Genomic DNA, 27,543 nt, shown 5'->3' on the forward strand with positions numbered 1-27,543 from the left:
AATTTGAAAAGGAGAGAGACAGGGAGAGGGGGAGAAAGAGAGAAGGAGCAAGAGAGACTGATCGAGATCCCATCTTCTGGTTCACTCCCCAAATACTTGTAACAGCAGGGGTTGCCGGGCCAGGCCCAAGCCAGGTGGCTTGAACTCAGTCTGGGTCTTCCACATGGGTGGCAGGGACTCAACTACCTGACCCACCCCTGGGTGCCTCTGAGTACAAACCAGCAGGAAACTGGATGGGAGAATGCAGCCAGGCCTTGAACCCAGGCTCTGTGACGGGGATGTCAAGTGGCATTTTAACTGCTGCATCAAACAGTTGCCTCGGGTCTATAAACATACTTTTGAAAAAAGATTTATTTATTTTACTTGAAAGGCAAAGTTGGGGGGGGAAAGGGCTTCCATCTGCTGGTTCACTCCCCACATAGCCGCAATGGCCGGAGCTGAGCCAATCCAAAGCCGGGAGCCAGGAGCTTACTTGGATCTTCCATGCGGGTGCAGGGGCCCATAGCAGAGAGCTGGATCAGAGCTGGATCGGAACTGGAGCAGCCGAGACTCAAACCAGCACCCATATGTGATGCCAGCACTGCAGGCAGCAGTTTTACTCGCTATGCCACAGCACCAGCCCAGGTTATGTTCTTTTTCTAAATTAACTCCTCCAATTAATAATATTTTACTAATTAACTGCTAATTCTGTTATCAAGCAGAATTCCCAACATAAACTTATAAAACTAGAAAGGCAAAAAGGCTACTGGAGAGGTTAATTAAAAAAAAAAAAAAATCCCTGTTGGGCCGGCGCTGTGGCTCAGATGGTAAAAGCCAAGGCCTCCAATATGGGAGTTAGTTCCAGTCCTGGTTGCTCCACTTCCTTTCCAGCTCCCTGCTAGTGGCCTGGAAAAGCAGCAGAGGATGACCCGATGTACCCATGTGGCCCCTGTACCCACATGGGAGACCCAGAAAAAGTTCCTGGCTCCAGCCCAGCCCAGCCATAGCTGTTGCAGCCATTTGGGGAATGAACCAGAGGATGGAAGAGCTCTCTCTGTAACTCTGCCTTTCAAATAAATCTTTTTTAAAAAGAAAGAAAACAGCTTACAAAGTCAGAGTGAAAGATATGAATATGTTTTAAGAAGATACCCAGAAAAAGTGGGCAATCAGAATAATCACTCAGAAAATGCAAAGTCAAACCATGATGAGCTATCCACTAGAAGACTGAATACTGGCCATGACACAGACCTGGTACCTCAGCTAGTGGAGTCTGAGTTGATTCAAACACGGTGGAAAACTGGCAGCAGTTATTAAAAAGCCAAACACATGAATATCCTCTGATCCCGATACTCCACTCCCAGGTAGATACCAACGGAGAAGTGTGTGGGGGCCGGCGCGGCAGCCCAGTAAACTAAGCCTCCACCCGCAGCGCCCGCATGCCCTCTGGGTGCCAGTTCATGTCCCGGCTGCTCCTCTTCCCATCCAGCTCTCTGCTATGCCCTGGGAAAGCAGCGCAAGATGGCCCAAATGGTTGGGCCCCTGCACCTGTGTGTAAGACTCAGAAGCAGCTCTTGGCTCCTGGTTTTGGATTGGCACAGCTATGGCAGTTGCTGTCATTTGGGGAGTGAACCAGTGGATGGAAGACCTTTCTGTGTCTCTATCTCTCTAACTCTACTTCTAAAATAAATAAAATCTTTAAAAAAAAAAAAAAAAGTGACCTAAGCTTACCAACCAAACCAAGCCATGTACACGAAATGGTCACAGCAACACTAAAAGCTTCTCATCGTGTGTGTCAGTTACCCAGGCATGCTCACTCTGCGAGAACTCGCTGACGTACATATTCACACTCTGTGTATTTTTCTGTATGTTCAGATGAGTGCCGCAGCTCTCCCCGAGTCCTCCAGGTTCTTAATCGTATCTATTACTTTCTGAAAGTAATGAAAAAGAGGCTCACCAATCGCCTACAACTGCACTGTACACTCAGAACGCCTTAGTTTTACATCAATTTATGTTTTTAGCACCAGGACTCCTTTTACCTTCTCAGGATATAATTGAGGTAGGAGATCTGCACATACTTGGGAGCTTTCTCTTTCTGAGGTACTAAGAGGGAAGTAACACTTTTTGCTTGTAGATGCTGTGTAATGTCTCCTGCCTAAAAACAAGATAAACACATATTTTCCAAAGCGATAATGCAATGCCAGAGCAGTGCATGCCTTAGATAAGGACAGCAAGTCTGCTAACACATGAATGAGACTGCAGAACTCCACCTCTAACTTCAAAATACTCATCAATGCTAACTTGCAATAAACACACGATCTTCCCATCTGGGGCAACATGTGGCCAGAACGCATGTAAATAAATTTCAGGAAGTACACAAACGGCCTGCCTGGTCACCTGACAAGGTACTGACTCACACATGTAACCGTCCCTAGACACAGGGTGGAACGAAGCCGAGCTCCGAGAGCAGCAGTGTGAGATGAGTCCCGTGAGCAGAGGGGCCGGCTGGCAGCCTGAAGCTGGCTGGCAGACGCGTCTGTTCTTGTCTTGAGTGTGGTTTTAGTCTGAGGCAGTTGCCAGCATGTCATGAAAATCGCAAGGTCTGGAAAGAGCAGACCTGTAAGGCAGGGTGTCGCCGGCCAGGGCAGGCTCCCTCTCACCGCAGTCCCTCTGCGAACAGTGAGCTCCTCCCTGCTCTGCTGCGGCCTGGTCTCCTCTCACTGGTGCATTCCAGCAGGTCAAGCTTAAAAAAAGTATGAGCATCAACAGATCTTGGTTCACCTTTGAGCACCAGCTCTACCAAACCTGGTTAAAAAGTCTGCGAGGACGAAGGGCCACACGACACTCTGGCAGAGCAGAGGCAGCAGAGCGTGCAGCTCCCTGGGCGTCCCTGGGACGCCGGGCAGGTCGTCCCCCAGAGGCGTCAGTCAGCTCGCGTGAGAACGGAGTGGAACTTCAAAGATGCTCCCAACTGCAATACACCACTCCTCTTGTCAACCATGTAAGTCAGTCATCATGAAAAGCAAGCCAGTATTAAAAAGAAACGGATCATGAAAACAATGGACAGGACACTCCTTTCCAAAGACAGTATTACCGGACATCCTCGTCACTGCACAGGAGCTTCATCCAGACAGCTCAGTGACGAGACACAGAAGGGCATGGGACCTTTCGGAGTTTAGTGCACAGTGATGCAGTGATGATTAAGATTTTAGGGGACAGGCAAATGCTCACTCCTCCATCCAAGGGCTGTGGGAAAATAAGTCACTTAAGTCATCCAATCTAGATTTTCTTTTTCTTTTTAAAGACTGATTTCTTTATTTCAAAGGCAGAGTCACAGAGAAGCAGAGGCAGAGAGAGGTCTTCCATCTACTGGTTCACTCCCCAAAAGGCCACAATGGCTGGAGCTGCACCGATCTGAAGCAAGGAGCCAGGAGCTTCTTCTGGGTCTTCCACACGGGTGCAGGGGCCCAGGGACTTGGGCCATCTTCTACTGCTTTCCCAGGCCAGAGCAGAGTGCTGGATCGGAAGTGGAGCAGTGGGACTGGAATGCTGCCGCTGCAGGTAGCAGCTTTATGCGCTATGCCAGAGTTTTCTTTTTGAAACAGAATTAACCCCTACTTCCCGAAGCTGCACAAGTGAACAAGGTAATGCAGGGGAGCTGCCAGCCAGCAGCGACACACACTGCAGAGACTGGCACAAAATCTGCAGCTTCTGATGGGGGAGGGGCGGCTGTAGTAGCGCAGGACCCTTGACTGATGTTTCCTATAGCAGATGCTGTTACAGGAATTTACCTGCTTGCTAAAATAAACCTGCCCATTCTGCAATTCTACACAGACCTCTGCAGGGCTGCTCCTGACACACTGCAGGCCCAGGGCCATGCTGCGACACGCACACTGTCACACTGCTGTGCACGCACACTATCACACTGCTGTACATGCACAGTGTCACACTGAGACACGCACACTGTCACACTGAGACATGCACACTGTCACACTGAGACATGCACACTGTCACACTGCTGCGACACGCACACTGTCACACTGCTGTACATGCACACTGTCACACTGAGACACGCACACTGTCACACTGAGACATGCACACTGTCACACTGCTGCGACACGCACACTGTCACACTGCTGTACATGCACACTGTCACACTGAGACATGCACACTGTCACACTGAGACATGCACACTGTCACACTGCTGCGACACGCACACTGTCACACTGCTGTGCATGCACACTGTCACACTGCTGTACATGCACACTGTCACACTGAGACACGCACACTGTCACACTGAGACATGCACACTGTCACACTGCTGCGACACGCACACTGTCACACTGCTGTGCATGCACACTGTCACACTGCTGTGCATGCACACTGTCACACTGCTGTACATGCACACTGTCACACTGAGACATGCACACTGTCACACTGAGACATGCACACTGTCACACTGCTGCGACACGCACACTGTCACACTGCTGTGCATGCACACTGTCACACTGCTGTGCATGCACACTGTCACACTGCTGTACATGCACACTGTCACACTGAGACACGCACACTGTCACACTGAGACATGCACACTGTCACACTGCTGCGACACGCACACTGTCACACTGCTGTGCATGCACACTGTCACACTGCTGTGCATGCACACTGTCACACTGCTGTACATGCACACTGTCACACTGAGACGCACACTGTCACACTGCTGTACACGCACACCATCACACTGCTGCAACACACTGTCACACTGAGACACGCACAGTGTCACACTGCTGTAACACAGTCTCACTCTGCGACACTCACACTGTTGACACGACAACCGTATGTCTACAACCGTTAAGGTCCCTCTGTGCTGCACTGATGCTGTGTCTTCTGCCGTTCTGTGCCTCCGACATCCCCCAAGAAGACAGTGGGAATGCTGGCAGCGCTCCTAAATCCACGCAGCCTGTGGAGAAGGAGAACATGAAGCTTGTTCTGGCACGATCACAGGGCTCTGGGCCCTGATGCGATCGACGGTAATGAACCCAGCTTACCTATTACGTGAAGTGTCTTTAGACAGGAACACAAATAAAGCAAGCAGAAGCCCTGACTGGTTGATGACAACGTTACGACCACAGGCTGGCAGGACCCGAACCCTGCACCTCCCCTAGGAGCAATGCTTCAGTATTTGCTAATCCAGTGTTCCCAGCAACGTCACAGAACATGAGTCACAGAACATGACTGCAAGCAATGGTGGAGCTACCTACGTTTCCAGCAAATATATACTAAGTATATATTTCCCCCAGGAAAAGAACTCTAGCTGCTGCCACCATTTAAAGGCACTTGGCAAGAGGTATTTATTAATCTCAATATATATTTTCTAAGCTAATGTCCACATGATTCCTTAATTTCTTGCACAACTGTCCCAACGCTGACGTGAACTGCCATTTGGACTCATTTATTGTGATCTTCAGTGTGTGAGCACCAATGTACACTCTGCATGGAAAAAAGAAGAGTGCCTGGCACACAGCACGAGCTGAATACTTAAGTCAAACTCTTAAAAAGGCTTCTGAGGGACTCAGGGCCGGAATGGCAGACTGACCACACACTCGCCTTTTTTCCCCTCCCCAAACCCAACTAAAACAACAATGAAGGGCTTTAAACACACACACACACACACACACACACACACACCAGAAACCCTCAGAATTTCCACAAGAACAGGGAAGACAAAGGAGGGGACTGCAGCAACAGAAACTGGGAATTCTGAAAAATCAATGGTAAATGACTTACATAACCCAAGAAAGAGAAACCCCTTGCCACGAGGAAAGAAGCCAGAAATAACCTCGTTTCTCTCACCTGTTCAGATGCCAGGGAGAAATATTTCTGATGAGTTAGACTCCTTCATATCCCCGCTTACTCTATGCCTTGGAATGTCCAACTCTCAGGACTAGCACACAAGGCTAGTCAAAGACATAATTGAAGGGCCGGCGCCGCGGCTCACTAGGCTAATCCTCCGCCTAGCAGCGCCGGCACACCGGGTTCTAGTCCCGGTCGGGGCGCCGGATTCTGTCCCGGATGCCCCTCTTCCAGGCCAGCTCTCTGCTGTGGCCAGGGAGTACAGTGGAGGATGGCCCAGGTGCTTGGGCCCTGCACCCCATGGGAGACCAGGAAAAGCACCTGGCTCCTGGCTCCCGCCATCGGATCAGCGCGGTGCGCCGGCCACAGCGCGCCGGCCGCGGCAGCCATTGGAGGGTGAACCAACGGCAAAGGAAGACCTTTCTCTCTGTCTCTCTCTCTCACTGTCCACTCTGCCTGTCAATAAATAAATAAATAAATAAATAAATATCAAAGACATAATTGAGGCTATGGAGATGACATGAGGGTATTTCAAAAAGTTTGTGGAAAAACATAATTAAAAGGTTAAGTTTATTTTAGTGCTAAAAATTAAAACTCATGCAAAATGTTTTCACAATATACATTTCCCATGGCCTTTTTTAAGGCCCCTTGGACACGCATGAACTTCAAAAAAATTTTGCACCAAAATAAACTTACCCTTTCATTCCACTTTGCATAAACTTTTTTTAAAGATTTATTTATTTGAAAGAATTACACAGAGTGAGAAGGAGAGGCAGAGAGAGAGAGAGAGAGAGAGGGAGGGAGGGAGGGAGGGAGGGAGATCTCTTCCATCCGCTGGTTCACCCCCCAGTTGGCTGCACTGATCCGAAGCCAGGAGCCAGGAACTCCTTCCGGGTCTCCCACGTGGGTGCAGGGGCCCAAGGACTTGGTCCATCTTCTACTGCTTTCCCAGGCCACAGCAGAGAGCTGGCTCAGAAGTGGAGCAGCTGGGACTTGAACTGGTGCCATGTGGGAAGTCGGCATTGCAGGTGGCGGCTTTACCCGGTATGCCACGGTGCCAGCCCCAACTTCTTTTTTAAACAGAGAATTTTATATGCCTTGTGATTAGGTCTCTCTGTTGAAAATTTATTTGGCAGGGGGCAAGCAGGTTGAGCTGCTGCCTACAATGCAGACATCTCATGAACAGTGGTTTGACTCCCAGCTGCCCTGCTTCTGATCCAGTTCCTTGCTAACGTGTCTGGGAGATCAGTGGAGGATGGCCCAAGTGCTTGGGCCCCTGCCACCCATGTGGCAGGCCCGGAAAGAGTTCTAGCCCTTCAATTTGGCTTGGCCCCGCCCTGGCTGTTGCAGCCGTTTGTGGGAAGAGAGCCAGGGCTCAAGGCGTCCCAGCTGGTACCTTCACTGTGAAGCCAAATCCCTGCCCCTCCTCAACTTTTCCAAAGTGCCCTCATAAAGCAAGAAGTTGATTAAGTGGCTCTGTACACAGGGGTGATGCTGAGTCTCCCCTCACAGGGATCCACCAGAAACATGGGCATACACCGCACTCTGTAAGTGGGGGTGTGGGAGGGTCATCCCCCCGCACTCCGAATCTCAAGTTACAAAGGAAACAGCTGAAGACACAGACACAGGGGACATCCAATAGATGGGCTCCAGCACACAAGCCTCACACACACTCTTAGAGCTTCCAGTCAGCTTTATATTCTATTAATCTTGACCACGAGCAAACTATCAGTCTCTCAGCAATCTGAATGAAGTCTTTAACATGGAAGAGAGAGAGTTAAACAAACCATGCAAAAAGCAATCTGGGACAGAAACCATGCAGTGAGAAGGAAATTTGACAAAGGGAAAAAAAAAAAAACCAAACGGACAAAGGAAGCCCACTCGGAGATAAGAATTACCGGACGCTGCACAGAAAGAAACAGAACACTCGATCTCAGGGTGCGGGCACTTAGTCTTCCAGACTCGCGGGTGAGCACACTGCACAATCTGAGACTCCTGGCTCTGGATCCTGACCCCAACTTTCTGTCAATGTGGATCCTAGGAAGCAGCAGTGATGGTTCAAGTAGCTGGTTTCCTACCACCCCCGTGGATGACCTGGATTGCATTTCTGGCTCCAGGCTCCTGCCCAGCCATTACAAGCATTTGGGGAGTTAACGAAAAGATGGGCGTTCTCTGTCCCTCATATTAAAAAAAAAGAATGAACAAGACCTCAGGAAATAGAAATATGATAGAGACAAAATATCCTATTGGAAAGCTGGTAAATAAAGCTAAAACCTTTTATTCATTTGAAAGGCAGAGTTGGGGCAGGCGGGGAGAGAATCTTCCATCTGCTGGTTCGCTCCCCAGAAGGCTGTAACAGCCAGGACTGGGCCAGGCCGAAGTCAGGAGCCAGGAGCTTCATCCAAGTCTCCCATGTGAGTGCAGAGGCCCAAGCACGTGGGCCATCTTCTGCTGCTTCCCCAGGCACGTTAACAGGGAGCTGGATCAGACGTGGAGTAGCTGGGACTCTAACCAGCTCCCATATCAGATGCCGGCATTCTACTGGCAGCTTAACCCGTTATGCCAAGATGCCAGCCCCAAGTTTTATACAAAATTAAACCTACTTTTACCATATGACCTAGACATTGTACTCCTTGATAGTTACCCGAATGACTTGAAAACTTAAACTACACCAAAATCTTAACACAAACATTCATAGCAGCTGTCTTATAATGCCAAAACTTGGCCATCAAAAAACAGAGGAACTTAAATGCTTACTGCTAAATGAAAGAAGTCAACCTGGAAAGGTTACATACTGTACAATTAAACTATCTGACTTTTTTTTTTTTTTTAAGATTTACTTTATTTATTTGAAAGGCAGAGTTACAGAGAGTGGGAGAGACAGAGAGGTCTTCCGTCCGCTGGTTTACTCCCCAATTGGCTATAATGGCTGGGGCTGGGCCAGGCAGGAGCCAGGGGCTTCCCCCGGGTCTCCCACATGGGTGCAGGGGCCCAAGCATTTGGGCCATCCTCCTCTGCTTTCCCAGGCCATAGCAGAAGAGCTGGATTGGAAATGGAGCAGCTGGGGCTTGAACTGGCACCCTATGGGATGCCGGCACTGCAGGCGGCAGCTTAACCCTCTATGCCACAGCACAACTCCAACTATCTAATATTCTTAAAAGCTGAACTGTGCAGCATGAGAAATGGTGAGTGTGTGTGAAGGGCCGGGAGGGAAGCATGGAAAGCAGTGAGGCTGCTCTGCGTGGCAGCGTGAAGGCAGACGACGCGCATCCCTACATGCCTGCCAGAAGCCCACCAACAGGGTGCTGAGGTGAACAGGAGAAACCAAGCGGGACTGGAGAACGGGGGTGTGGTGACTCTGTACTCTGGCTCCATTTTCTGTACACTGAATTGCTCTAAGTAATAAAATCTAGTAAAAACAAATCCAGTTTTCCAGTATAAGAAGTTCTATTCTTCCTAGAGCCGGAACTGTGGTAGAGCAGCTAAAGACGCTGCCTGCAATGCCAGGATACCATATGAGCAGCTCTGTCCGATGCCCCACTTCTGATCCAGCTCCCTGCTAACCTGCCTGGGAAGGCAGCAGTAGCTGGCCCAAGGGCTTGGGCCCCTGTTACCCCATGTGGGAGACCCAGATGGAATTCTAAGCTCCTGCCTTTGGTCTGGCTCAGCACAAGCCTTTATGGCCATTTGGGGAGCGAATCAGCAGATGGAAGATCTCTTTCTGTAACTAACTCTGCCTTTCACATAAATAAATAAATCTTTAAAAAGAAAAAAAAAATGAAGACTACTGACAGATCACATAAAGCAGTGAGTTTTTCTGAAGTCCTACTCCGGCTTCCCAAAGTTAACCTTCATATTGTCTCGTTTACTCACCAGTGTTCTCCACTGAAACATAACCTTTTATACCTTAGCTCTCACACCCTGCCTCCACCCTCCCGGCTCCATCTGACAGGGCAACAGAATGGTTAAAATTCCGAGGGGTGAGCACTGTGGTGTAGCGGGTAAAGCAACCGCCTGCAGTGCCGGCATCCCATATGGACACTGGTTCTAGTACCGCTGCTCCACTTCCGATCCAGTTCTCTGCTATGTTCTGGGAAAGCAGTAGAAGATGACCCAAGTCCTTGGGCCCCTGCACCCACGTGGGAGACCTGGAAGAAGCTCCTGGCTCCTGGCTTTGGATCGGCACAGCCATGGCCATTGCAGCCATTTGGGGAGTGAACCAGCAGATGGAAGACTTCTCTCTCTCTCTGCCTTTACCTCTCTGTTACTCAGACTTTCAAATAAATAAATATATCTTTTAAAAAAAATCTCTGATACATACATGTTGTCAAAGACGATGGAACAGAATCCACACAGTACGCAACAGCTGTTCAGTATCCTGCTCCAAGGTCCCAATAGGAAAGACCTTCAATAGGTCTATTTCTAAGGCCGTTTCAACCTAACACTCACACTGCAGTAGTTTACTGCCACTTTTCTAAATTATTCTTTACCATCTGTCCAAACATGTCTGCGTTCGAGAGGTCAGCTGAATACACCTTGGTGATGTTTTCTATCTTAAGATAGCCATCTCTGGGGTTCAGTCCTCCTCTCTAAATTCTGAACACAATTCTAACACATTTCAACAACTGAAAACATTTTAAGTTCCAACAGCTTAATAATACATTTGTTTCCATTTAAAAAGCAGGAAAAGAACTGAGTGGACAGTAACTTTTAAATTTGTTTCCACATGTGTAAGTAACAAAATGTGCAGCAATAAAAAAAGTTGGTGTGCAACACATTAATAAGCTTTTTAACATCTCTAATATTTTCCACTCACAAACTTGTTGCAGGAAATGACTACAGGTATCTCACCATTGTAAACTGGCCCATGCTTTCTACTAAAAAAGAAAAGAAGCCAAATGCAAGTCATAGCCTAGTCATGCGCAGAGTGCCAGCTGCCGAACACCCCGCTGACACGACCGAGGTCCCTTCCCACACTGAGCAGACGGTCCCGGCTGAGACCGGGTTACACCGACCACTCCTCGTCTGATGAGCTGCCGTGTGTTCACACTTCCAGGGATGCCTACCATCCAGAGAGCATCACACTCAATCCAACAGAGGACTCACGACCAACCACACACAATATATACTCACAGTCAGCATCAGACCTTAACGAATTCTCGTACCCTAAATACTCTTCAAAAGGAATTTTCCAAAACTGCTGAGAACATGAGGCTGTGACAAACACAGCAGTAGCAAACAGGTGACAACGTACATGCAGTGGTTTCTCCACCTCTGACAAATGCTGACAGGCTGCATCAATTTTTAAACTGAAGGGGCAACTGGGCAGACTAAGGGAAACAATGGAAGAACAGTGACCCTGACGGGAGGTTTTAACTGGTGGTCCTAGTTTAGCTCTGCGGTAGACTACTTCTGCTCCACTGGAAGCCCCGGCTCCTAAAAGAACGTCTCCATCCTATCAAATGGAAGCAGGATGCGCTCACTACGGACAACGGGCACCTACTCAGGATGTGCTAACTACAGACAGTGACATCTACTCAGGATGTGCTAACTACAGACAGCGGGCGCCTACTCAGGATGTGCTAACTACAGACAGCGGGCGCCTACTCAGGATGCACTCACTACAGACAGCCGGTGCCTACTCAGGATGCTCTCACTACAGAGAGCCGGTGCCTACTCAGGATGCACTCACTACAGACAGCGGGCATCTACTCAGGATGTGCTAACTACAGACAGTGACATCTACTCAGGATGCACTCACTACAGACAGTGACATCTACTCAGGATGCACTCACTACAGACAGTGACATCTACTCAGGATGTGCTAACTACAGACAGCGGGCATCTACTCAGGATGTGCTAACTACAGACAGCGGGCATCTACTCAGGATGCACTCACTACAGACAGCGGGCGCCTACTCAGGATGCGCTCACTACAGACAGTGACATCTACTCAGGATGCGCTAACTACAGACAGCGGGCATCTACTCAGGATGCACTCACTACAGACAGCGGGCACCTACCAGGATGCACTCACTACAGACAGTGGGCACCTACCAGGATGCACTCACTACAGACAGCGGGCGCCTACTCAGGATGCACTCACTACAGACAGCGGGCACCTACCAGGATGCACTCACTACAGACAGCGGGTATCTACTCAGGATGTGCTCACTACACACAGTGACATCTACTCAGGATGTGCTAACTACAGACAGCGGGCGCCTACTCAGGATGCACTCACTACAGACAGCGGGCGCCTACTCAGGATGCACTCACTACAGACAGCGGGCGCCTACTCAGGATGCACTCACTACAGACAGCGAGCGCCTACTCAGGACACACTAATTACAGACAGTGGCGCCTACTCAGGATGCACCCAACTACAGACAGCGGGCTTCTACTCTGCGCAACACCATTCTAGACGCCTGACATACATCAGGAACAAAATAAAGACCCTTTCCTTCTTGCAGCTGACATAGTGAAGAAAGACAAATAGAAGCAAGCATGTTAAGTTACAGGGTATGTTAGATGGAGATAAATACAATAAAAAAAATAAGGACCAGTATACACAGAAAACATAAGAAAACATATGTAGACATGTGGACACTTCAAAGTTTGAGGAAAAATGGAATTAAAATGTGTTTATTCTGGTGCAGAACATTTTGAAATCCATGCATAGTTTTTTCATAATATTCAACTCCCACAAACTTTTCAATGACCTCTTGCACTTTATGAGTAGGGAGAGGTGCAGGCTGCAGTATTCAATAGGGTAAGTAGGGTAGGCCTCATTGAGAAGTAAAAAGAATGACCCCTAACTTCTCTTTGATTTATTTTCTTTATTTGAAAGGCAGAATGAGAGAGAGGGAGAGACACACAGAAACATATTCTACTTACTGGTTCAACTCCCAAATGGTTGCAACAGCCAGGCCTGGGCCAGACCAAAGCCAGGAGCCTGGAACTCTGTCCGGGTATCCCACAGGGGCACATGGGCCCAGGTTTTTAGGCAGTCTTTTGCTACTTTCCCTGGCACGTTAACAGGGAGCTGGACTGGAAGCAGAGCAGACAGGATGCAAACTGGTGCTCCTATATGGGATGCCATGGCAGCAGGCTTAACCCACTGTGCCATAACACAACAGAAGGGAGGGAGTTAACCAGAGGTAAGCACCTCTACTTACGTCTCCTAACAAGGACTCTTAATGGATCAGAAAACCAAGTCGTCCCAGGAGAAAGACGGTACCTTTGCTCGGTACTCACTGTGTGCTGACTCCTGCTCTAGGCACTTCATATACATCATTTTCTACACAAATTTAAGGTAGGGCGCTTGTGTGTTGTGCACCGCTTAAAATTATTTCATCCCGTGTCCTAGCTTCTCTGCTTTCAACCCAGCTTCCAGCTAATGTACCTGGGAAGGCAGCAAATGGTAACCAAGTACTTGGGCCCCTGTCACCCATGGCAGAGCCCTAGACGGAGCTCCTGGCTCCTGGCTTCAGCCTGGCCCAGCCCCAGCTGCTGCAGGCAACTGGGGATGGAAGATCTCTTTCTATCTGTCTCTGTTGCTCTGCCTTTCAGATAAATAAAACTTGAGGGGAAAAAAGGTGACTTGAAACTAACCTGACTAGCAGCTGGAATGAAAGCAACAGCAGCACAGCCAGAAGCAGGCACAACGCAAGCGAACATGAACTACACCAACAAAACGTATTCATTTGATGGGGAGAACAGGGAACAAAAACTAGCTCCTGTGGTACAGGAACATGACTACCTCCTCAGGGAGCGCTCCGATGCTAACTGACTGGACCTTTTTTCAGAATGTTCTTCAATGTCTATGAGGTAAGTGGAATTGAAGAGCCTGTGTCTAAGGAAAAGATACAATTCTAGATCCATTCAACTCAACTGGATACTGAAATATTTTAGACCCCAGATGTGAGTTAAGTATAAACCTACCTAATATGTATGCTAATTTGCTTTGAAACCTTAAACAAAACAAAATGTAGACCTCATTAAGCATGACCTTAAACATATACTCTGGAATGTACACTCCTGTTTCTACTTAGGTAATTAGCTTTGAAGCAAAGCGCTCAGAACTACCTAGCTAAGGAACTCAGAAGTGGAAGACGCAGAGTGCTTCGGGCCCAGCAGTTCAGACGCTGCTTGAGAACCCCAGCACTCAAGCTCTGGCTCCACCCTTGTGCAGGCCCTGGGAGGCAGCCAGGGATGCGGCAGTAGTGGGGTTACTGCCACCCACAGGGGAGATCTGCACTGAGTTCCTGACTCCCAGCTTCAGTCTGCCCCAGTCCTGCCTGTTGCAGGCATCTGGGGAGTGAGCTGATGACAAGATCTGTCTGTATACTGTGTCTCTCTTTTTCTCCCAAATAAATCTTAAAATTTTTAAAATAAATTTAAGACTTCTTAAAAGAAAAAAAAAGAGGGACCGGCACTCTGGTGCAGCAGGTTAAAGCCCTAGCCTGATGTGCTGGCATCCCATATGGGCGCTGGTTCAAGTCCTGGCTGCTCCTCTTCCATCCAGCTCTCTGCTGTGGCCTGGGAAAGCAGCAGAAGATGGCCCAAGTCCTTGGGGCCCTGCACCCATGTGGGAGACCCAGAAGAAGCTCCTGGCTCCGGATTGGCGCAGCTCCAGCTGTTGCAGCCATCTGAGGAGTGAACCAGAGGATGGAAGACCTCTCTCTCCGTAGCTCTTTCAAATAAATAAAATAATCTTTAAAAAAACAAAAAAGATTTACTCACCCACTTGAAAGGCAGAGTTACAGAGAGACAGAGATTTTCCATCAGCTTGTTTACTTGCCAAATGGCCACAACAGGTGGACCTGGGCCAGGCCAAAGCCAGGAATTTGGGACTTTGTCCAGGACTCTCACATGTGTGGCAGGAGCCCAAGCACCTGGGCCATCATCCGCTGCTGCCTTCCCAGGCCATTAGCAGGGAGCTGGAGTGCAAGTGGAGAAGCCAGGACACCAAACATTACACACATGGGATGCAGGTGGCAGCTTTATCTGATACACCACAACGTTGGCCCTGGGATATCTAGCTTTGAACACAGGGATTAGCAAACCCTTAGAAAATTACTTTGATTCGTGAGAAACATTCGCTTGTTCCCACTGAAGGACCCTCCAAATCGTTAATGCTGCAGAAGCCCTCAGGCCTCAGGAAGTATGAAGGGCCTTCAGGAAGTTCATGGAGAGTGTTTATTACAAACACACAGACAAAAACTGTGCATGGTTTTCAAACCAATAAACTTACCTTCTACTCCCATTTTCCCAAGAAGCTTTTTACTCATCTCTTTCTTTTTAAGATTTATTTATTTGAAAGAGTTACAGAGAGAGGTAGAGACAGAGAGAGATCTTCCATCCACTAGTTCACTCCCCAGATGGCCACAACGGCTGGAGCTGCGCCGATCCGAAGCCAGGAGCTTCTTCCCGGTTGCCCACGTGGGTGCAGGGGCCCAAGGACTTGGGCCGTCTTCTACTGCTTTCCCAGGCCACAGCAGAGAGCTGGATGGAAGAGGAGCAGCCGGGACCCGAACCGGTGTCCATATGAGATGCCAGCGCTTTGGGCCAGGGCTTTAACCAGCTGCACCACAGCGCGGGCCCCAGTGTACTCATCTCTTTTGAAAGGAGCCACATGGCTTCTTTGTGAAATGATCCCACAGCTACTTCTCGTCTGAGAAGGCATCACCTGTGGTGCCTCCGGTGTGTGGAACTTTAAATGAATTCGGGAAGACTCGGGATCCTCCAGCTCTCAACTCTACTGGTTCTAACACGCTCATCTATTCTCAGTGTATAAAATTTCCTCGACTGTAATTTTACCATAAATACTGGACTTGGTTTTTAACTGAGTCTTGTCGTTTTTCCTGCTCAGATTCAATAGGAGTGAGCATTCCCCCGTTCCTCCCGTCCTGCGTGGCCAGGTCTGAAGGTAGTGTCCGATGTGTGCGCGTGGGAAGGTGAGGAATCCAAGCCGCTGCTCACCCTTGGCACGCGCGTGGCCGCGGGTCTTTTCTTTAATAAGCTCAGAAACGGCTGGCAGGCATCTGTGCAAGCACTGCGTACCCCTGTCTCTGCAAGGGCTCAGGAGCTCTGCACAGCTCCGGCCGCCGTCTAGGGCCTGCGTTATAGTACCCGACCTGGGAATTTCAGCTGCAGCTCCCTCGCCCTGCAGGAGCACAGGCGGTTTCGTTTTGGCTTTTGGCCCTAAAGCAACTCTGACTTCACCAGCCCCCATGCTACAGTTTGAGTGCATCCACTTAGATTAAGGGGTCGTGCCAATGCATTGACAAGCAGGCTTATTCAAACCTGAACAAGATCTACTGACAGTGACAGGGTACGTGAGCAAAATGAGTTTGCCATACAAAGAAGCAGAACTCTTCCTACTCATTTTGATCCCTAAGGGATTTCCCTTACAGTTTTCTTTTTTTAAGGCCAACTATGTAGTTAAAGACATTCACATTAATATTTTACTAAGCATATTTGGGCACACTGTGCCAAAGTGCTAGAAATTTAAGAAATCCTTTTTTGCCCCCAAACATGCTGTTAAACTAGATTTTCCCATTTATGCCTATATAATTTTTCTGCACCTGTATGCAGCGCTTGCATTCATATACGTAAAATTTACCTTGTCAGATGTGCATAAGTGTTTCAGTCTAAGCAGATCTTTTCTAGTTCTTAACAAACAACCCACCCCTTTACCCTCTACATAACCAGCACATTAAACTTCTATTCCACCAGTTGTTTATGACAGTGAGATTAAAGGATAATTCCTTTGAGATTAAAGGATAGCGCTTAGTTTTTATTTTCGAGGACAGTTAGAAAATATAACTCAAAGAAAGCATTCAAGAAACGTGCACTGAATCAATGTCCTTAAGTAAGTTACTGATACAAATATTTTTAAAAGTTAAAAAAAAAAAAGACGGCACAAGATAAGGCCATGGTCAGATCCCTGAACCATAAAAGAAACCCTGTTCCCAGCTAACAATGATCATTCCTTGATAAGCATTCTTGGCTATGGCCATTCAACTAGTTACTCTATGATCCAAAAATATTTCACACTGTATTAAACTGCACATCTCAGCCAGTGAGCTCATGTCTGGGAGGGTAAACGGACAAATCTTACAAAGCACGCTGCTGAAACAGACGCACAGCGTATCACACTTCTGTTTCTCTAGCGTTACTGAACTGCCCTAAGTCCTCCGCAGAGCCTCTCCTCTGATGCAGACCAATGAGCTCCCCAACACAGCCCTGCTCTCAGCAGCGCAAGTTATTTTACTCAAAGCACTGCACATAAGCAGTCAATAAATAACTGCTTTACGACAGTAGAATCTTAATTTTTATTTCTATTTAAGTTATCCAAATTTCATGTATTTCATATACAGATTCAGAAACAGTGACACTTCCCTGCCTCCCCACCCCTGCTCCAACCCTTCCTCCTCTTCCCTCTCCCATTCCCACTCACAATTTTTACAAGTATCTATTTTCAGTTTACTTAATGATCATACAGTTAACCCTACACTAAATAAACAAATGGTATGAACAACAACAAAAAAATCCACACACACACATTGTTTCTCAATGGAAGAGACAAGGGCTGTAAATGATCACTGAATGTCAAACTGTCTTTCACTACAATGTATTACATTTCAGGTACACTATTAGTTACCTCAGATCAGGGAAAACACATGATATCTGTCTTTTCAGGACTAGCTTATTTCACCAAGTATAATGGTCTCCAGTTACGTCCATCCTCCTGTAAAAGGATTTTTTTCTTTTTTACAGCTGAGTAGTACTACATAGTGTATATATACCATAATTTCCCCATCCCATCAACAGCTGATGACATCTGGGTCGATTCCATATCTTAGCTATTGTAAACTGCTGCAATCAACATGGGGTTGCACATAATTCGTTCATATGTTGATATTTTGGTTTGGATAAACTCACAGGAGTAGAATGACTTTAAAATAATATTGATTTGGGGCCAGCAGTGGGTTAATGCCCTGGCCTAAAGCGCCGGCATTCCATATGGGCACCAGCTTGAGACCCGGATGCTCCACTTCCTATCCAGCTCTCTGCTATGGCCTGGGAAAGCAGCAGAAGATGGCAGCAGAAGTCCTTGGGCCCCTGCACCCATGTGGGAGACCGGGAAGAAGCTCCTGGCTCCTGGCTTTGGGTCGGCACAGCTCCAGCTGTCGCGGCCAATTGGGGAGTGAACCAGTGGATGGAAGATCTCTCTCTCTCTCTCTGCTTCTCTTCTCTCTGTGTAACTCTTTCAAGTAAATAAATAAATTTTTTAAAAAAATACTGATTTTTATTTGAAAGGCAGAGAGACACACAGACACAGAGAGAAATCTCCCATTCTCTAGTTCACTTCCCAAATACCTACTACAGCTAAAGCCAGAAACTCAGTCTGAGTCTCACACACGGGTAGCAGGGGACCATCCGCCTGGGCCTACCAGGGTGTGCATGGCAGGAAGCTGGGGTTGGGAGTGGAGCCAAGACGAACCTGGACAGTGTGACAGAGGAGGAGGGCATCCCAAATGGTATTTAAAAAAAAAAAGCTTTTTAATTTATCGGAGCAGTAGAGTTACAGACAGAGAGGGAGCGATAAAGAGAAAGGTCTTCCATCTATTGGTTCACTCCCCAAATGGCCCTGACAGCCAGAGCTGAGCCAATCAGAGCCAGGAGCTTCTTCCAGGTCCCACAGGGTACAGGGGCCAAGCAGCTGAGCCATCTTCTACTGCTTTCCCAGGCCATACCAGGGAGCTGGATTGGAAGAGGAGCAGCCGGGACTTGAACCGGTGCCCACATGGGATGCTGGTGCCGCAGGCAGAGGCTTAGCCTACCAGCCACAGTGCTGGCCCCCTAAGTGGCATCTTAACAGCTGCATCAAACACCTACCCTGTAGACTGTCTGTTTTTGAGGTTTTATTTATTTATTTGAAAGGTAGAATTACAGAGAGATCTTCCACCTGCTGGTTCACTCCCCAGACAGCCACAAGGTCGGGGCTGGGTCGACCAAACCCAGGAGCCCAGAGTTTCTTCCCAGTCTCCCACATGGATGCAGGAGCCCAAGCACCTGAGCCATCCTCTTCTGCTCTCCCAGGAGTACTAGCAAGGAGCTGGATCAGAAGTGGAGCAACCAGAACCCAAACTGGTGCCCATATGGGATGCTGGCAATGCAGCTGGTGGCTGAACCTGCTGTGACATGGCACCGGCCATTTTAATGTGTGGGATGTTTGAGGAGAGAATGTGAACTCTTGGTCCCACCCTCATTTATGGAAAAATGTGAGGAAAGAAAACAGGATTCTGTATTCAGTTTCCCTCAAGGGAAGGAAATAAGAATGCTGTGTGTTTATTAAAATCACTAATTCTAAATTATCAAAATCTACTTTTATATCCTTAAATTTTATTTCTTCAAATTACAGCAACAGACACCAGTGAGAAATGTATTCAATGATAGCAACCTAAAGAGCAAAGGAGCCTGTACATTTCCCAAATGATGTACAACAGAATGTTGTCAAACACTGTCAATCACCATAGCACCCTAACGACAGTCCCAAATATTTTATTTCACTGCTGACACTCAAAAAGAACTGTTAAAAAAAAAAAATCAAGTTCTTAATTCTTGACACGCCAAAGAAAACCTTCTTGTGCCAATTCCTTAAAAACACAAGAAATTATTTTGCTTCCATCAGCTGGTTCACTCCCTAAATGGCTGCAATGGCCGAAGCTGCGCCGATCCGAAGCCAGGAGCCAGGAGCTTCTTCTGGGTCTCCCACGTGGGCACAGGGGCCTAAGGACTTGGGTCATCTTCTACTGCTTTCCCAGGCCATAGCAGAGAGCTGGATCAGAAGTGGAGCAGCCGGGATTTGAACCGGCACCCACTGCACCACAAAGCCGGCCCCTAAGAAGTTATTTTCATATCCTTCTCAAAACAGAACCGAGATGAGTGCTGAATACAACAGCCAGTGGGAATGCACAAAGCTTACTAGCTCAGTGGGTCTTAAATGTGCTCCATGGGGTTGGTGCTGTGAGGCAGCAGGTTAAGCAGGTTTCAATCTTGCCTGCTTTGTTTCCAGTCCAGCTTCCTACTAATATGCTGTGGAGAGCAGTGGATGATGGCCCAGTGCCTGCCTGGGCCCCTACAACCCGTGTCAAAGACCCGGATGGAGTTCCTGCTTCCTGCAGCCATGTGGGGAGCGACCCAGCAGATGACACTCTTGACACTCTGCCCTTCCATGGACCCCTGGGTATTACTGAGATCCAGCATGTCTTCCTAACAATACTGAGACAGTTTTATCTTCTGCACTGTACTGACACACCAACGGTGCAAAGGCAATGGTGGAAAAACCACCAGTGCCTTAGTACAAACCAAGTGCTGGTGGTCAGTGGTCCTCACTGCTTCAGTGGTCCTCACTGCTTCAGTCACACAGACTAAAAACAACACTGCAGCCAGTCTCACTCAAGAATGTCCTTGAAGGAAGGAGAAATTTCCTATTAAAAATTTCATCCTTAGTATTCCATAAGACAAAATGGGAAGCATGTATAGACTATTTCTGCTGCATACCAATGGGGTGCCATGTTAACAGAGCAAGGAAAACTCAGGTACGGCTTCAGATCCCACTAACCTTTATAAAACCACTTGCTGGGGCAGGTGTTTTGGGGGTCCCAAAATGTCCCACGCTGGAGTAGTTGGGTGTGGGCACCTGCCTCCAGCTTCATCTCCCTCCAGACCCCAAGAGGCAGCAGCGATGGCTCAAGTAGGTGGGTCCCTGCTACCTGGTGGGAGACGTGTGTAGAGTTCCAGGCTCCTGGCTTTGGCCTGGCCCAGCCTTGCTGTTGGGCACATTTGGCGAGTAAACTGGCAGATGGAAGCTCTATCTATCTCTGCCTGGGAGCTTCCTCTCTACCTGTATCTATTTCTCTGGCTCTCAAAAACAACAATGGGGAGCCAGCGCTGTGGCATAACAGGCTAAGCCTCCGCCTGCGGTGCTGGCATCCCATCTGGGCGCTGGTTCATGTCCCGGCTGCTCCTTGTTGGACCCAGCTCTCTCCTGTGGCCTAGGAAAGCGGTGGAAGACGTCCCAAGTGCTTGGGCTCCTGCACCTGCGTGGGAAAGCCAGAAGAAGCTCCTGGCTCCGGATTGGCATTGCAGCCATCTGATGAGTGAACCAGCAGATAGAAGACCTCTGAGCTCTCCGTCTCTCCCTCTCTGTGTCTGTAACTCTGCCTCTCACATAAAATCTTAAAAAAAAGTCATTTATACCAGATTAAAAAAAAAATAACACCACAAATAAGTAACAAAAAACCTAACACTTGCTGAAGTACTGAAGAATATCCAGTTAGCTGAAAAGACTAAAACACTCTTCATCTTCGCAATCACACATCTGTGCAAGGCTGAATTTTGTTCCTACACTACGACCAAAACAATGTCTCATTATACACTGAATGCAGAAGCAAATGTAACAATCTGTCTTCTGTTAAGCCAGATATTAAAGTAACCTACCAAGAAATCCACAGTACCTTACTTTTTGTGTTGGAAAATTGTTTCATAAAAATGTTTACAAGGGCTATTTTTTGTTTTAATTTCTAATACAGTAAATATTTTAGCTCTAACCCACATCAATAAAAGCTCTTTGTGGTGCTCAATATTAAAAAGGACAAGGGGTTCCAGAGACCAAGTTTGAGAACTGCTGACAGAGTTGAGAAAAGTGTCACCTGGAGAGCCCTGCTCGGGCTACAGCAGCAGGACCTACAGAGTATGTAATGCATCCTACCCAACAAGAAACACTTTGGAATTGTATTGGCTACAGTTTTCTTCCCCAGCACTGCAATGTACAGCCAACTGAATTAAGAAGAAGTGATGTCCCTGGGGCTGGGGCTGTGGCACCACATCACCGGCCCCCAAATAAATCTTTAAAAATAGGGGCCAGCCCTGGGGAATAAAGGGTTAAGGCACCAACTTCAACACCAGCAGCCCATATGGGCACCAGTTCAAGTCCTGGCTGCTCCACTTCCAATCCAGCTCCCTGCAAATGTGCCTGGGAAAACAACAGAGGCTGGCCCAAGACCTTGGGTCCCTGCACCCATGTGGGAGACCTGGATAAAGCTCTTGGCTCCTGGCTTCGGCCTGGCCCAGCCCTGGCCATTGTGGCCAGTTAGGGGGTGAACCGGTGAATGGAAGATCTCTGCCCCTCTCTCTTTTTGTATTTTCCCCTCTCTGTAATTCCAACTTTCAAATAAGCAAATAAATATTTAAGGCCGGCACCACGGCTCACTAGGCTAATACTCTGCCTTGCGGTGCCGGCACACCGGGTTCTAGTCCCGGTCGGGGCGCCGGATTCTGTCCCGGTTGCCCCTCTTCCAGGCCAGCTCTCTGCTGTGGCCAGGGAGTGCAGTGCAGGATGGCCCAAGTCCTTGGGCCCTGCACCCCATAGGAGACCAGGAAAAGCACCTGGCTCCTGCCATCGGATTAGCGCGGTGCACTGGCCGCAGCGCGCCAGATGCGGCAGCCATTGTAGGGTGAACCAACGGCAAAGGAAGACCTTTCTCTCTGTCTCTCTCACTGTCCACTCTGCCTGTCGAAAAAAATAAAAATAAAAATAAAAATAAAAATAAAAAAAAAAAAAAAAAAAAAAAAAAAGAGGTGTCGTCAGTCAGGTCCAGAAATGGCATTTTGCCAACTCCCCCAAGGCCCCTGGCTGAGCCTCCCCCCCCACGCCCTCTGTCACCAAGTGAGCAATGCTACCTTAGTTTTTGGCTACCAGCTCCTTGCTGCTTTCCTCTTACGCTTTGAGCATTCGCGTGCGCTTCCCTAGACATTATTTGCTTTTGCCCATTCAAAAGAAAAAGTGTCTCTCTTAGCCCACAAGTTTCTCCAGCACCCCTTCTGCTTCTTTCTAATCTACTTACCAAGGAACCCAAGCTGTCTGCCTCACAGTGTTTCCAAGGTTTGGGTTTTACTGATTATATAAGAGAATATTTCCAACATTTCTGAATCGTGGAATTCAAAGTTTAATCTGGTGCAAACATTTTTGGAATGCATGCATATACAGGATCTCCTATATTTAAGGGAAATACATATTATGACAATATGATGCACGGACTGTGAAATGTCTGCACCAAAATGGAGCGATCTTTTTAATTCCATCTTTCCATGAACTTCCTGCAGTGCCCTGTGTCCCTGGTTCCTGTTTGGGGTGTTTCCCGGAAGCAGACAGACTCAGAGACTGCGTGAGCCTCAGGCTGCACGCGCCTTTCCCAGGACACAGAGGCAATGACTGGCAAGGCGACAGGGGCTCAAAATTCCTGCTTTTCTTCCTGCGACCTTAGGAGCCACTGATGCGTACTACATGTTTATTCAGTCTGGGGACTGCACAATGGTGAAACTTTAACCCTACCATTTCTTTTTCATTTAGTAGAATACATTTATAACCCATCTTGCCCCTCATTTACTATTTGGTCACCCACTGGTTCAGTTTACATGGAAAAGGCTGGGTAAATCCCTGATTCTTTAACCAGTTTTCAGGATAATGGTTCCCTGCCATCCCTTGAAATGACTCTGTGTGTGTGTGTGTGTGTGTGTGTGTGTGTGAGAGAGAGAGAGAGAGAGCAAGCTATCTTCTAGTTCACTGCCCAAATGTCTGTAAAAGCAGCCAGGATTTGGCCAGGCCAACCAGGAGCTAGGAATCCAATCCAGGTCTCCCAAGAAGGTGGCAGGGATCCAACCCATCACCTGCTGACCTGCAGGGTCTGCACTACCAGGAAGCTGGCATCAGGAACCGGAGCTGGGGATTGAATCCAGGCACTCCAATGTGGCAGGTGCCTTAACTATTAGGCCACTGCCTACCCTCCAATTGTTTCTTAGAGATTTACTCATTTGAAAGGCACAGTGACACAAGGGGAGATACGCGGAGAGAAACAGAGAGAGCATGCACACATGGTATCGTCCACCTTCTGGTTCATCCCCTAAATGGTTACAACAGATAAGTCCGGGTCAGGCAGAAGCCAGGAGCCAGGAACTCCATCCTGAGCCACCCATATGCGTGGTAGGGGCCCAAGTACTGCTGCCTTCTCAAGTCCAGTAGCAGAAGTTAGACTGGAAGAAAAACAGCCAGGAATCAAAGCTGCACTCCGATAAGGGATGCTGGCGACACAAGAGGAAGCTTTGCCCACTAAACCACAATGCTAGCCTCTGCTTTAATTTACTCAAAAGGCAGAGAGAGACAGAGGGAGAGAGATGTCTCCTTTGCTGGTTTACTACCAAACGCTCCACAGCGGGCGGCCAGACTGAGCAAGGCTGAAGCTGAGAGCTAGGAACGTGACCCAAGTCTCCCGTGTAGTAGGCAGCAGCCCAACCACCCGAGCTGCTTTACTGAGAGATAGAGAAAGGAATCAAACCCAGTCCCTCCTCTAATGGACCCTGACATCTTAACTTCTAGAGCAAACAACTGCTCCTCAATTATTTTTATTATTACTTTTAAAATATCATTAAAACCTTATGGTCTAAACTTACTTGACTGCCTACTTTGATAATTTTCAAACAACACGTTCTGGCTAATGAGGAACCTATTTAACTGTGTTACCCTGAGTGCTAACTTTACACTTGCAAAGGCCCATCTCCATAAGCAAAGGCATTTCAATTACGAAAAAGGCTAATCACTAATTCTTTTTTTTAAAGATTTACTTATTTATTTGAAAGTTAAAGTTACACCGAGAGAGAAGCAGAGGCAGAGAGAGAAGTCTTCCATTGCAGGGTCATTCTACAAATGGCCACAATGGCCACAGCCTGGCCAATCCGAAGCCAGGAGCTTCTTCTGGGTCTCCCACATGGGTACAGGGGCCCAAGGACTTGGGCCATCTTCTACTGCTTCCTCAGGGCACAGCAGAGAGCTGGATTGGAAGTGGAGCAGCCAGGACTCGAACTGGAGCCCATGTGGGATGCCGGCGCTGCACGTGGAGGCCTTACCGGCTTTGCGACAGCGCCAGCCCAATTTTTTTTTTCTTTTCCACTAATTCTTAAATACATGATAGATTCAGAATAGATTAAAAACTATTATATGAGGGCCGGTTCAAGTTCTGGCTGCTCTACTTCTGATTCAGCTCTCTGCTATGGCCTGGGAAAGCAGCGGAAGATGGCCCAAGTCCTTGGGCCCCTGCACCCAGCATGGGAGACCTGGAAGAAGCTCCTGGCTCCTGGCTTTGGATCAGCCCAGCTCTGGCCATTGCGGCCAGTTGTGGAGTAACCAGCAGATGGAAGTATAGTTTTCAGAATAAAACTAAGCGGCATTAGCCAGCTCATAAAGCATGTCATGACTTGATCTCTTCACCCTCATCTCCCACCACGCTATCAGTTAGTCTCTGATCTTTTTGGGTAGTATAAAGGTTTTGATAAAGTTGTATCTCAGACCAATGAGATGTTTAAATAGTTATCTATAAAAATTTAGACAGCTCACATCACAACTACTGTAGAAGAATCTGACACAGTCAACTGTGGCATTAAAAAAGAAAAAGAGTCACTGAAAGTAATCACTCTAACTTTAAAAATCCAGAGATAAATAGTTCCTTACAAACAACAGGCACATTCTCTCCCTCCCATCCCCACCAAGGAAACCTGTTATTTAATGAGTACAAATTTCACAAGGACAACTTTAGGAATACAGTGATTCTTTTCACCATACCTCCCCACCCACTCTTCTACCCCTCCTCCTCCTCCCTCTCCCCTTCCCAGTCTTATTCTCCATTAAGATTCATTTTCTTTTCTTTTTTTTATTTTTTATTTTTTTTTTATTTTTTTTATTTTTTTGACAGGCAGAGTGGACAGTGAGAGAGAGAGACAGAGAGAAAGGTCTTCCTTTGCCGTTGGTTCACCCTCCAATGGCCGGCGCGGCCGGCGCGCTGCGGCCGGCGCACCGCGCTGATCCGATGGCAGGAGCCAGGATCCAGGTGCTTTTCCTGGTCTCCCATGGGGTGCAGGGCCCAAGCACCTGGGCCATCCTCCACTGCACTCCCTGGCCACAGCAGAGGGCTGGCCTGGAAGAGGGGCAACCGGGACAGAATCCGGCGCCCCGACCGGGACTAGAACCCGGTGTGCCGGCGCCGCTAGGCGGAGGATTAGCCTAGTGAGCCGCGGCGCCGGCCTAAGATTCATTTTCAATTAACTTTATACACAGAAGACCACCTCTATACTAAGTAAAGATTTCAACAATTTGCACACGAACACACAAAAACTGCTTGAGAACAAGTTTTCCAGTTAATTCTCATAACACAACTCTTTGAGGACAGAGGTCCTGCATGGGAAGTTAGTGCACAGTGACTCCTGTTGTTAATTTAATAATTAGCACTTTTATGTATGATGTCAGTGATCACCCGGGGCTCTTGACGTGAGCTGTCTAGGCTATGGAAGCCTCTGAATCCACAAACTTCATCAGTATTTAGACAGGGCCACAGGCAAAGTGGAAGTTCTCTCCTCCCTTCAGAGGAAAGTACCTCCTTCTTCGATGGCCACTTCCTTCCACCGGGGTCTCTCTCAGAGATCCTTCATGTAGGACTTCTTTTTGCCACAGTGTCTTGGCTTTCCATGAATAGGCACATTCTATAGGCAAACTATATCTACCTGTTTTTAAGCAATGGAGATTAGAAGAAAATAAGAACATTTTATTATCAATTTGCAGTTTCTAAAATGGAGCATTTTTCATATTCCCAGTGAAAATAATTATGTAAATAAAATCTTGTTTTCATAAAAATGAGATATGAGTAAAACCTTCCCAAAAAGATAATATCCAGCAGCAGTGCAATTATCCTAAACATTTAGAAGTATAACAACAGATGTAATACACCCGTGCCCCTCATTCTCACTAAGAAGTACATCCCAAACCTCCACAGCCACTTCTCACTGTTTCTCAGCCTGGGGTCCTAGGACAGGGTCTCAGTGCTTCCTGAGCTCCCAATCAGAACTTTCAAACCATGTACCTTCTCTTCTATTACGAAGAATGATACTGGTATATTCTGGATCATCTGGCAGACCACCTTAAAGTCATCGCGTCTAGCCGGCGCCGCGGCTCACTAGGCTAATCCTCCACCTAGCGGCGCCGGCACACCGGGTTCTAGTCCCGGTCGGGGCGCCGGATTCTGTCCCGGTTGCCCCTCTTCCAGGCCAGCTCTCTGCTGTGGCCAGGGAGTGCAGTGGAGGATGGCCCAGGTGCTTGGGCCCTGCACCCCATAGGAGACCAGGAAAAGCACCTGGCTCCTGGCTCCTGCCATCGGATCAGCGTGGTGCGCCGGCCGCAGCGCGCCGGCCGCGGCGGCCATTGGAGGGTGAACCAACGGCAAAGGAAGACCTTTCTCTCTGTCTCTCTCTCTCACTGTCCACTCTGCCTGTCAAAAAAATAATAAAAAAAAAAAAAAAAAAAAAAGAAAAGAAAAGAAAAAAGTCATCGCGTCTTGATTTTGGTGCCCAGGTGCCTGTGCAACAGTGCACCAGGGCCAGGTAGTTACATTTTAATATGAGGGCTAACGCAAAAGGAGCAGAGGTGAACTTAATAAGTAGAAGAGGCATTTCTACAAATGAAGGCCAAATTATGTTACAGTAGTTTCTGGGTGTCCTGAGTACAGAAAAACGTGAGAGAACAGCAGCATCATGAGGCACCCAGCAGTCCTGGCAAGCTGAATTCAAGAACTCACAGTGACTACTGGGGATGGGGTTTCT

The 27,543-nt window shown here is 48.0% G+C and overlaps 1 protein-coding gene across 3 annotated transcripts in view; it reads right to left on the reverse strand.

The window, feature by feature from the left end:
* XPO7 (exportin 7) overlaps positions 1–27,543 on the reverse strand; it is a 96,084-nt gene that overhangs the window by 45,719 nt on the left and 22,822 nt on the right. The gene's annotated exons all lie outside the window — the stretch shown is intronic.

This window comes from Oryctolagus cuniculus, chromosome 8 (genome assembly GCF_051225735.1).
Source record: "Oryctolagus cuniculus isolate XC-2025 breed Fujian yellow rabbit chromosome 8, ASM5122573v1, whole genome shotgun sequence".
In the NCBI taxonomy this organism is placed as follows: domain Eukaryota; kingdom Metazoa; phylum Chordata; class Mammalia; order Lagomorpha; family Leporidae; genus Oryctolagus; species Oryctolagus cuniculus.